Below are 12817 nucleotides of genomic sequence, written 5' to 3' on the forward strand. Positions count from 1 at the left end.
AGTTGAAGGAGCCAGTCAAAAAAGAATGTGCTGTGTGATTCCATTTATAGAAAACTCTAGAAAATGTGGACTAATCTAGAGTGACGGAAAGCAGACCCGTGATTGCCTGGGGCAAGGAGCCTTGGGGGTGGAGGGGGGCCAGAGGGAGGGGTTTCAAAGATGATAAGGACATTTCGAGGGTGTTGGATATGATCCCTATCTTAATTGTGGCGATGGCTTCACGGATAGATACAGATGTCAAAACATTGAAATGTATACTTTAAATGCTTGCACTTTACTACATACCAATCACATCTTCATAAAGCTGTTTTTTTTTTGTTTTTTTTTTTTTGTTTTTTAAAAGGCCTGGAAATGGAGATGAGGACAGCCTGGCCTCAGTCTCCCCACCTGCAATGTGGGGGATCCCCGTGTGCCTTGCACCCCCTGAGAGCTCCAGGCTTAGGAGGAGACCGAGGTGAGCCCTGCTTCTAGCCAGAAACCCCAAGGCCCTAACCCCCAGGGCTGGGCAGCTGCAGGGCCCAGGCTACTGCCCCTCCAGGGATGGACGGGTGCGAGGCCCCTCCAGGGGCATGACCTGTTTCGGGCAGGCGGTGGCCGTGGGGAGAAGAGTGGGGAGGTCCCTTACTTTTTGCTTCCTGAATAAAAAAATGCATGATGCTACATGTGCCTTGGGATTTTTCAACACAATTATCTAAAAATAGTGTGGGCCACCACAGGCTGACTCCTTTTTAGGAAGGATTTTGGGAGCCCAGCCTGTCCTGGCGGCCAGCTCAGGAAGTGGAGACTTGTCTGGGTGGGGCCAGGGCTGCGGCGACCCTTCCCTAGCTCCGGCCAGGCCCACCCCATCTCCCACTTCCCTGAGAGCCGGGCTGCCAGGAGTGCATGGAGGGGCAGCCAGTGGCTTCCTGGCGGGGCCCACAGCCCCAGTGAATTTCAGCCCTGCTGCTAGGGCACTGCATGACTTCTCTGTGCCTCAATTTCCCCAGCGGGGAAGTGGAAGTCATCGATCACAGTCAACAAGGCCCAGCAGAGACAGGAAAGATGCTGCTGAGGGAGGGTTGATGGGTGCCTGCTTCTCAATTGAGCCTCTGTCCTTGCAAAGTCAGGCGAACCGTCTGGGTGTCCTGGACAACTCTGATACCTTCCTGCCCCACCCAGGCCTTGGGACCAGCAGGGTGAGACCCAAGGCCTGGACTCCCAAGGCCAACAGTGGCCAGCTCAGGTTGGTTCCACTGCTCACCCTCTGCTGACACATCCTGTCCCTATGGGGAGTTAAAGGTCAGACCCTGCACGTGGCCTCCTTTGTTTCCAGGGAGCACGGCGGGTTCTGGAGGCCCAGCACAGCCCCCTGTCCACCCACAAGCAAAGGCCTCGGCCCACTGCTGTGGTGGCCCCCAAACACTGCGTGGCCTGTGGCTGAGGCCTGGACCACCATGCCTGTGGGCAGGGGTCAGGACACATGTTCTGCTCACCTGCTGAGTGGTTGGTGCTCTTCTAAACCTGAAGGCCCAGTTCTTATGTCTGTGGTCCAAGAAAGAAAAATCCAGCAACTCAAATAATTTTGGAATGACTCAGAACCTTGCATTTCTGTCTTTTTTTTTTTTTTTTTTTTTTGACACAGAGTCTCACGCTGTCGTCCAGGCTGGAGTGCAGTGGCACAATCTTGGCTCACTGCAACCTCTGCCTCCTGGGTTCAAATGATTCTCCTGCCTCAGCCTACTGGTAGCTGGGATTACAGGTGTGCACCACCTGTAATTAGCTTGGCTAATTTACAGCTTGGCTAATTTCTGTATTTTTTAGTAGAGATGGGCTTTCACCAAGTTGGTCAGGCCAGTCTCGAACTCCTGACCTCGTGATCCACCCGCCTCAGCCTCCCAAAGTGGAGGGATTACAGGAGTGAGTCACCGCGCCCAAAAACTTTGAGGGAGCTTTAAGCACCCAGCCCCAGGCATCCCGCCCTTCTCTGATCAGTGAGGCCATTGGTGACCAGCTCTGCGGAACCCAGGGCCAGCAGCACCCAGACTGCAGGTTCATGTGTGTACACACAGATATGCACTGTGCACACACCCAGGTGCTACACCTCCCTGGGAGCAGGGAGGGATGGAAGGGCTGGGCAGCCTCCTGCAACGCTGTCAGGCCTGCCTCTCATGGGCTGCTGTTGCCCTGGCAACCACCACAGGCTCAGGGCTGGAAGCCAAAGGACCAGCTCCCCCCTCCCCCGCTGTGGTGCCCATGCGGGGCGGGGGTCTCTCTTTGAGTGCTCCGGCCACAGCTGTTTTCACAGAAAGGTAGGGGGAGGGCAGAGGGTGGCATGGAGCGCTGCTGTGACTGCAAAAAGGGACATGATTGGGTGGGGGCCAAAGAAGGCACTGGGGCCAAAGAAGGCACTCCCCCCAGGCACATCCAGCTCCTTAGAGAGATCTCAGGGGACAGGTGACGGAGTAGGCGCTCAGAGTACACACTCCAGAGGCCAGGGAAGGACTGCAGCCAGGAGAAAGGGGAGGCGCCCAGGTCGCGGCACGAGGAGGAGTCTCCCCTGTCGTCACTACCACGCCAGGCCAGGACCAGTGCCTGGAGGAAGCCACTCCTGACCACAGCCCCCGCGGCTTCTCCTCCCACTACTCCTGGCTGGTTTTCCTGACCAGAGCCTCCCCTGGTGCTGTCCGCTCTTCTGCTCTTTTCGAATCCTCACAGACGCCCCCACGTGTCCTTCCACTCAGGCAGAGAGGCTTGAAACCCAGAGCTGGCGCTCTTCCCACAGCAACAGCGGAGGTGAAGAGTTTGCCCTTGACTTGCGTGGCCCACAGTGACGCACTGTTGTGAGCGCCTGAGTGTGTCTGCCCAGCCGAAGGCCCCTCCCCGCCTCTGTTTCTCCCACAGGGGTCTCAGCCCGAGCGCCCTGTGCTGAGCAATTGCTGAGCCCACCTCACTCAACACAGTGCCACGTTCAGCAGGCACCCACCGTGCACCAGGCGCACTGCACAGGGAGCCCAGCAGGCGGTACTCTGGACATTCTTCCCCCTCCTGGCCCAGGCGTTCAGGGAGTGAGCAGAGAATGGAGGACTAGGTCAGCTTCTCCTGGCCCCACTGAAGGCCACAGCCACAGGTGCTGGAGTCACGTACCCTGGGTTTCAAGTCCGGCTCCACTGTGTATCTGCTGCGTGACTTTCAGTCTGTCACTTGCCCTCTCTGTGTCCCACCTTACTCATCTCATCTGTAAATGAGGGGTAATAAAGGCACCTACCTCATTGATTAATTTGTTGTAAAAATAAAATCTGATCATGTCCTGAAAGCCTCAAGTACAAGATGCCTGGTGCAGTGAGCATCAGCCCCTTTAGAGGGGCATGAGGCAGGGAGAAGCAGGACCTGTGCCTTCTTGCCCGTGTTCCTCTTACACGGGTCACATGCCCATGGGAGTTCCCACTCTGGGCCTCAGTTTCCCCAGCTGGGGGCTGAGAAGGTGAGGCTCACCAATGACGCTGTTTCTGGCTGTCATGTCTCCTACAGGCCAGGACTGCAGGGGATGCAGGCCGAGCCAAGGGCATCCAGTTGCTGCATGACGTTGGACAGGTCACCCCTCCCGGGGCCTCTGCTCAGTCTCCTGTCCTGTAAGAGGCTCTGGCTGGCGCTGTTCCCTCCCAAACACCTTTGTGAGCTGTGGAAAACATCAGAGACCTCAGGAGGTCCTTCTAGCTGGGCCTGCTGCATGCCAGGTCTCCATGGCACCCAACCCTGCAAGGTCACGGCTCCCAAGAGGCTGGGCACTTGCTCGAGGCCTCAGCAAGAACAAAGCTGGTCGCTGCATCTCGGTCTGTTGGGCCCCAAGACCTTTGCTATAACCGTCTCCTTCTGCCTCAGCCCCTGGCCCCCACCCTACCTCCCAGAAAGTTCTCCCCCAAGTTCCTGGGTGAGAGCCAGTGGCCCTGGCGTGTGACAGCGTTTGGCTTTCTCCCATCAGAAGAGCAATTTTTTCCTCTCCTTGGCTGTACTTTCTTTTAATGACTTTTTGGCTCAAGGCCCAAGTTGGATCAAAGACTCCCTGGGGGAGGACAGTAGGAGAGGACAGCGGGTTTGCTGTGAGAAAATCGTGGAGGTGAAGCTTGTGTCTTAGGGTCTGGAGGGGACAGATGGGCCCAGAAGGCGGGGCTGCCTCAGGCTCCAAATGGGGAAGGGGTGTTGGACCTCTCTGTCTCTCACCACAGATGCAGAAGAGGTGGTGAGGTCAAGGAGCACAGGGTGGAGAAAGGAGCCCTTTAGGGTGAAGTGAGAACAGGAGTTTCCCAGTGTGTTAGTTGTGACTAGACAACCTCTGGACCCGAGCTTGAGGTCCCAGTGGACCCCTGTCTTCAGAGAAGCCTAAAACATCTGCTCAGACAAGGAAGGGGGTGAGAGTGGGGCAAGGAGCCTGGGACTGTCTCTAGGAGCTTCTGACTCCCTTCACCTTCTTCTCTCTCAGTCAGCACCATCCCTTCCCCACCTACCAGGCTGGACCCAACTGGGGAAGCCTGGGAAGTACCCCTTGACTTGGTGGGTCCTGGTCTCAAGGGAAAAGGAAACCCTCCTGAGAGTAGCTGCCCTGTAGCTGGGCCTCAAAGGTGCCAGGAGGGGAGAGGGCCAGGGCCTGGAAAACACACCTGCTGATGGCAGCCTGGAGCTAGCCCTGCAGGGCGGGGGCCATACAAGTGGTAAACAGGAGGGAGGTGGCTCACCCCTCGGGAGCTGCTGCTGATGTTGTTTTGGAAAAGGGAGCAGGAGGCAGACACTGTGGAGCGCCAGGGCCCTGGAGAGCCAGAGAGAGCCACTGCAACAGAGGCAGTCCTGCTGGAGCCCAGGAGTCTGGGAGAGCCAGTAAAGATTTGGGTGGGGGAGGCCCAAGTGCTTCTCTGAGGAATAAGGAGAGCCCCTCCCTCTAGACAGAGTCATCAGGGTTTGTCCAGAATGGCTTGGGTTTCATACACACTGACCTAAGTGACTTTGCATGTGCACACTCCCTGCACACAGACCCCTGCATACATGTTCACATGCACTCCTGCACACATGTGCACACACCCTGCACACACACCCTGCACACACACCCCTGCACACACACCCCTGCACACACACTCCTGCACACACACCCCTGCACACACACCCTGCACACACACCCCTGCACACACACTCCTGCACACACACCCTGCACACACCCCTGCACACACCCCTGCACACACACCCCTGCACACACACCCCTGCACACACACCCCTGCACACACACCCCTGCACACACACCCCTGCACACACACCCCTGCACACACACTCCTGCACACACACACTCCTGCACACACACCCCTGCACACACACCCTGCACACACACCCCTGCACACACCCCCACCCCTGCACACACACCCCTGCACACACACCCCTGCACACACACTCCTGCACACACACTCCTGCACACACACTACACTCCTGCACACACACTCCTGCACACACACTCCTGCACACACACCCTGCACACACCCCTGCACACACACCCCTGCACACACACTCCTGCACACACCCTGCACACACCCCTGCACACACACCCCTGCACACACACTCCTGCACACACACACTCCTGCACACATGCACACCCCTGCACACACCCCTGCACAACACCCCTGCACACACACTCCTGCACACACACCCCTGCACACACACCCCTGCACACACACCCCTGCACACACCCCTGCACACACACCCCTGCACACACACTCCTGCACACACCCCTGCACACACCCCTGCACACACACTCCTGCACACACACTCCTGCCACACACACTCCTGCACACACACCCTGCACAACACCCTGCACACACACTCCTGCACACACACCCCTGCACACACACTCCTGCACATACACCCCTGCACACACAGGTTCTGTGTGAGGCCACATGGTTCAAGTCTCAGCATCACCACTTCTTGGCTCTAAATGTGGGCATTTCACTTACGCTCTCTAAGCCTCAGTTTCCCCATCTGCCAGGTGGAGCCAGTACTCTTGTCCTACCTCTGGGTGATTGCGAGGTTGGCAGTGCCAACTGCCAGCTTAGACCCATGTAAGTCATTGTCCTTCCCATTTAGTTAAGGAAATTGCATCTCAGCAAGGTCAAGGGAGTGGCCCCAGTGCCTGGGCCAAGTAACAGAACAGGACTTGAATCACATTTTGAACCAGAGGTCACCTGCACGTCACACATCCATATTCACCCATATGTGCCCACACAAGTCAGCAACTTGTGCACACTCACAGATGCACATGATGGTAATAATAGCCACCATTTATGGGCAATTACCATAGACGGCATTGTGCTAAGTGCTTTATCCATGCTCACACAGCACCTCACACCTCAGTGCTTCCCTGATGTGTTTGGCTGCAAGTAACAGAATTCAACAAAACCACAAATACAGCCATTGTTACTTCACAAGGACCCTGGACATAGGCAGTTTCAGGGTGGCTTGGCCGCTTGGTGAGATCATCAAGACCCAGGTTCTTTCCCTCTCTCTGCCCACCATCCTCTGTGTTAACTTGGTGCCACATAGTTGCAGGATGGCTGCTGCAGCACCAGCCACCACGTCTGCACTCCAGCATGAAAGAAAGTGAGGGTGGACCTAAGAGAACTCTCCTTTCATGCCCTTCCCTTTTGTTAAGAAGCAAAAGCTCTCCCAGATGCCTTCCCACCAAAAACTTACCCTTACACTTCATTGCCTGAAATTGTGTCAATGGACCCTAGCTGCAAAGGAGGCTGGAAAAGAAAGGGCCTGGCACAGGGGTACAAGGGCCATCATCATTGACTTATACAATGAAGCAAGACTTGTCCCTGGGGCTGGGCGTTCTGCTGCCTCGAACAAAATCAGCATTCTGTTGGCCAGGAAGAGGAGGTGAAGGTGGATGCAAACATCTACCGCTTGTGCCCTTCAGCACCATCCTTCATCCCTCCTCCAGGGGGCAGTGTGGGACAGAGGACACAGAAGGCACAGGGGTTTGAACGCCTGGCGGCGGGGATGAGGGGACCCCAAATTCCAGTGCAGCTGCGTCCTTAAGGGCAGCAAACCCAGCCAGCAACAGGCCTGCTGCAGACAGCTTCCTGGAACAAGGCATGTACCTGGTTGTGCCCACCCCAGGCACCAGAATCCAGGTCACAATGGCACGTGTCCCTGAACCCAGACATCTAGTGCTGTGGTTCTCAACCTTTGTTTCTTCCTGCCATGACACATGGATGGGATGGGTGCATGCCCATGGCCGTCCTACCCTTCACCAGCCCTCACCAAGACATATCTGCCTGCGAGTGCCCGATGATGCTGTCATGGGGTAGCCTGGAGTCCCCTCTAACTAAAAACAGGAAGTCAGTAGCTCACCTCCCCCAGGCATCACATGTAGCCAGCCGGGAGTCCCTCAGGCGGGGAATGACTGCCTCGTGGAGCATTTGTGAAGATGGTTTGTTGAGAAGGGCTGGTTGTCAGGTTCCTTCTGGAGTGACATTAATCTGGACTGCCCTTCAGTCAACACAGCTTGAGGACCAGCCCTGGCTGAGTGCTGAGGGTGGGGCTTGGCTGTCCAGGACCAACCACGGGTCTTTTTTGGGAGATGTGTCCCTGTTTGGATTTTATCTGAAAGCCCCCTATCCAGGGTCCTGCTGACACCATGTGTGCCCTGTGGGCCTTGGTCCGGGTCATGCATTCTGGGGACGCTCTCCTGAGCTGGAGCACTAGCCACTGTGCACACGATGTCTGGGGTCTCTGACCCTGCAAAAGCTCCAAGCTCCCTGGAGCACCCTTCCTGCCTGCTCAGCCAGCAGTTTCTGGTGGAAGTTTATTCCCTTCTGCGTGCTCTGCAGTGCTGGCCGCCGGCCTAACGAGCACGGCTTCTTGCTTTATGTTAGGCCCTGCAGATCTCCGGCAGCAGCTGTCTCTGTCCCAGGCACAGGCAGAGGGAGGAGATGGAATCCCTTCCAGATGAGAGTCAGAGATGGAAGCAGAAGCCCCTCCAGGCAGTGCATGGCCCCAGGACACTTGCTGGGGGAGCCCTAAGAAATCTCGTACTTGGGCAGTGCAGCACTCAGCACTCTTTTGACAGATCTCCCTCCCACTGTCTCCCTAAACGCTGAGAACTGAACTTCTTATAAATGCTTTTGGGTGTTAAGAATGGGGCTTGGGAAGGCTGTGATCACACACCACCACACTCCAGCCTGGGTGACAGAGCAAGGCCCTGTCTCGAATTAAAAAAAAGAGTGTGGCAGTAGATCCGGGTGGCCCTTCCCTTTGAGAGAGCGGGTGGCAGGGAGTGGCTGGGTGTGAAAGGTGCATGTGCCGCGACTCAAGGAGAGGGAGTCCCCACAGGTCCCCACATGGCTGTGTCAGCAGCTCTGGCTTCCAGCAAGTGGCGGGAGGGGAGGGCGTGTTTGTCTGAAAAGGTTACTAAAGTTTGTTTCACTCAAAGGATTTGGTTCTTTGCATCCTGGCCGCTTGGAGCCCAGAGCTGGGGGAGGTGGGAGACACACTGGGGTTTTCAGCTCATCTCTGCTCTGGGCGGGCTGGGGGCTGGGGACAGGGGCAGGGACTGGGTGTCCTCTCTGGCTGCAGCCGCACTCCTTGCAAGAAGGGAGGGGGCTCTGGTGAGGAAGGGCCCAGGTGTTCACACCTGCTGTGTGCTGAGCCTGTGCGGGGTGCTGGGGACATGGGGACCCTGCCCCCGAGGAGTGTTCAGCCCTGGAGAGGGGCTGATGGCCATGCAGGTCACCATGGAGCTGAAGTTCTCAAATGGGGGTAATTGTGTCTCCCTGGGACCATTTGGCAATGCCACAATTGCCAAGGGATACTGCTGGCATCTAGCAGGTAGAAGCCGGGGCACTGCTGAAAATCCCGCCATACACAAGACAACTCCCCACCATGTGGACCTATCCAGCCCCCAAATATTAACAGGGCGTCTTGGGACCACCAGCGTGCTGCCGGGGAGCCAACTTCTGCCTGGTCAGCTAACTCCACGGTCCCAGGGCCCGGGGAATAGCGAGGAGTGGCTGGAGACTGGCGCATGCCATCCCCTCTCATGGCGCGATGCTGCCTGATCAGGTAACTGCACTTACTCATCAGGCCACCATCCCGTGGCCCTGGAGAGTGGCTTGTGGTCTTTGGCTCTGGGGTAGTGAGAGCCTGCTGGCCATGGGAGGGTCCAGCCCTTTTCTTAGGCTCTTCAAGTCCCAGCACACACACAGGGACTGGCTCTCTTCTCAGGGTGGCCGAGGCCCCACTGGACTTGGAGAGATGCAAGCCCTAAACAGGGGGCTTTCTTCATAACTCAAGCATCCAGCTGCCTCCTCTGGCCTGTCTCTCTCAGAAAATGGGCAGGAGGCTCCCGCCTGTGTCCCTGCTCCAAGACTTTCCTGCCCGGAGCACTGAGGCCCAAATGAGAACAACCAAAATAGGGCAGAGGCCAGATCAGAGTCCATATCTTATCTTACTTTTTTTAACTCCACTGCACCTTCCAGATAAAACCTCCATCTGCCCTTCCAATGATGTGACTTTGCTTCAACTTGCTTTTCTTTTTTCTTTGAGACAGAGTCTCGCTCTGTCGCCCAGGCTGGAGTGCAGTGGCACAATCTTGGCTCACTGCAACCACCGCCTCCTGAGTTCAAGCAGTTCTCCTGCCTCAGCCTCCTGAGTAGCTGGGATTACAGGCATGGGCCACCACACCCAGCTAATTTTTGTGTTTTTGGTAGAGATAGGGTTTCACCATATTGGCCAGGCTGGTCTTGAACTCCTGACCTTGTGATCTGCCCGCCTCAGCCTCCCAAAGTGCTGAGATTACAGGCGTGAGCCACCACACCCAGCCAACTTGCTTTTCTAACTGCCCCCCTTGTCCCTCTCAAAGCCCCGGACTCTTCGAAGTCCCTGCCCTCCTGCCACATAGCCCACCTCCCACCCCATCAACACTGACTCTGCCTCCCCCACCTCGTCCCCACTGACAAGCCCAAATTTCACTGTTCCCTCTTTGGTCACTCATGCCTCAGTGCTTCCGTTCAGCACTTACTGCATTTGAAATTCAAACAAAAGAAAATAGCTTTAGTAAACTTTTTTTTTTTAACCAGAAAAAACACTTCTTGTACTTTTTAAAAACACAGAAAAGTGTAGAGAAGAAAACAAAAGCCTTAAAATGCTTCACTCCTAGAAAGCCGCTGCTAACAGCTGGAGAACATCCCTGCCCGTGTCTCGGTGGAAATACACGCCAATAAATCCATGTTTCCAACTCCACAGAAGCGGGATCTCTTAGGCGTGGCTGCCTGCTCATCATGCATCAATGTGACATGGAGAACCTTCCGTGTCAATACAAACACCTGTGCGCTCGCTGACCCAGTTGCGGAAACGTATTCCATGGGACCCACAGATTCTAATCAAATTCTTCAGTTCCCAGTTAGAGGACTTTAGAAGATTTCCAACTTTTTATTTTAACAAACAAGATAAGATTGTCCAATGTATACTTTGAACCAATGGTGATCATAAAAATAGAAACTACAGTGCATTAAATACCAGTTACATGCCTGGCATCCGTCGAAGCACTTTATACACAGTAACTCATTTACTCCTCCCGACAAACCTGCAAGGCGGGTACTGTTAGTGCCCATTTTACAGACAAGTAAAGTGAGGCATGGAGTTTATGCTAGAGGTCAAAAGTTAGTAAGGGGCGGCTGGGTGCGGTGGCTCACGCCTGTAATCCCAGCACTTTGGGAGGCCGAGGTGGGCAGATCACAAGATCAGGAGATCGAGACCATCCTGGCTAACACGGTGAAACCCTGCCTCTACTAAAAATATAAAAAATTAGCCGGGCGTGGTGGCAAGTGCCTGTAGTCCCAGCTACTCAGGAGGCTGAGGCAGGAGAATGGCGTGAACCTGGGAGGCGGAGCTTGCAGTGAGCGGAGATGGTGCCACTGCACTCCAGCCTGGGCGACAGAGTGAGACTCCGTCTCAAAAAAAAAAAAAAAAAAAGTAAGGGGCAGAGCCTTCATAACCAACTTGCCCATGCTAGGGGAAATGTTTCTAATCTTTTTAATAATCTAATGGGGGGTGCAGAAAATCTCAGTGTGGCTTTTATTTTCATTTTTGTTACTCATCAGGTTGATTTCTATTTTCGGTTTTTTTCTAAGTGTTGATAAGCATTCATTTTTTTTTTTAAGAGATGGAGTCTCCCTCTGTCACCCAGGCTGGAGTGCAGTGGCACTTGCAACCTCGAACTCCTGGGCTCAAGTGGTCCTCCTGCCTCAGCAGCCTGAGTAGCCAAGACTACAGGTACACACTGCCACACCCAACTCACTTATTTCTATTTTTATAAAAAAAATTTTTTTTGTAGAGATGTGGTCTCACTGTGTTGCCCAGGCTGATCTCACGTGATCCTCCCACCTCGGCCTCCCAAATAGTTGGAATTACAGGCATGAGCCACTGTGTCCAGCCTTAATTCTTTCATGAATTACTTAGCCAAGTCTTTTTCTCATTTTTCAACTGAGGCCTTCACAGTTTATTGATGTATTATAGTGCTTCGTACACTGTGGAACTAGCCCTTTGTTTTAGAGAGGGATGCCCTGTGGGCAGGGATTGCACCGTCCTCACCCCATTTCCCAAGCCTGGCATGGAGTCGGCTGCCAGTACCTGGGATTCCAGGAGGCGTGACGCCTCATCGTTCAAAAGGGGGCTCTGGAAGCTCCTAGTGCTTGACAGGGGCCCGACCGATTTATCATCAACTCTAATGTCTGGTCTGCCCCTTTGGCCCAAATAATAACTCCCTCTGTTTGCTCAGAGCTTGTAGAGTTTAGAATGAACGTCCTCACACACGCATCTGATTTGATGTGCACGCAGCCAGGTGAACCAGGCGTGCTGCATGAGCCCCTTGTTAGAAATGAAGAGACTGGGACTCGTAACACAGAACACGCCAAAGCTCCCATGGCCGAGACTGACGTCCAACTCAGGGCTTCTTGGTCCAAGGCTCACCCGCTCCATCTCTGAGTGACAAACTCAAATCAGGGGCCTCTCTGAACCCCAGTTTGCTGGTCAGAAGAATGGGGTGGAATTTTCTGCCTGCAGAGGACAGGGACCTCTAAAGGCCTGGCTCCCCGACACGCCTGGAGACTGGCACACAGCAGTCCTTGCACCCGCCCCGTTCCCCGCCCAGTCAGGCCAGGGCTGTGGGCCAAGCCAGCCTGCTTCTCAGAGAGCTCCCAGCTGGGGCTGAGCTCAGGGAGGGAGCTGAGGGAGCAGTGAGCAGCGAGCAGCGGGCGGCACAAGGGCCCCTTTGTGCCTGTTGCTAAGGGCCCGGCTGTATTTACTCAGCTTCAGTAAACAGGAGGTGCTGGAGGCCCCGCTCTGTTATGACAACTTAAAGAGCATTTTCTTTCCTTCCTCAGCTGCTCACGCCCCAGGTAGCTCCAGGTGAGTCCCCACAGTGGAGGGGCTTCCCCGGGGCTGAGCTGGAGCTGAGTGGCAGGGCTAGGGAGCATCAGAAGGGTCACTTGGCTCAGCTCTTGAGGCTCTGATGGGGACGCTGACACTGGAGGGGGTCCCTGGCCCAAGGTCACAGAGGAGGGTCAGGCCAACACAGGCCTGACAACTGCGGTCTGTCCTCTGCACAGAGCTGATTTGGGAAGCGTCCACCTGTCCCTCACATGCTGACAACCAGCGTTTGGCTAAGTCCCCAGGCCATTCCCTGGGGAGGTTATATTGTTTGTAATGCTTACGATGAACAAATTACCACTTTCAGTCCCCGCTGAGGCAACAGCCTGGTGGTAGCTACCAAGTAGATACAGGATTTATTTCCGACACATCC

At 55.2% G+C, this 12817-nt stretch overlaps 1 long non-coding RNA gene across 1 annotated transcript; it reads left to right on the forward strand.

Annotated features, from left to right (window-relative positions):
• Nucleotides 1-8853: 8853 nt before the first annotated feature.
• Nucleotides 8854-10256, forward strand: LOC115832324. Its single transcript, XR_004027734.1, has 2 exons — nt 8854-9078; nt 10175-10256. It is a non-coding gene; the product is annotated as an uncharacterized LOC115832324 (long non-coding RNA).
• The last annotated feature ends 2561 nt before the right edge of the window (nt 10257-12817 follow it).

The sequence above is a fragment of the Nomascus leucogenys genome, chromosome 22a (assembly GCF_006542625.1).
Source record: "Nomascus leucogenys isolate Asia chromosome 22a, Asia_NLE_v1, whole genome shotgun sequence".
Lineage (NCBI taxonomy): Eukaryota > Metazoa > Chordata > Mammalia > Primates > Hylobatidae > Nomascus > Nomascus leucogenys.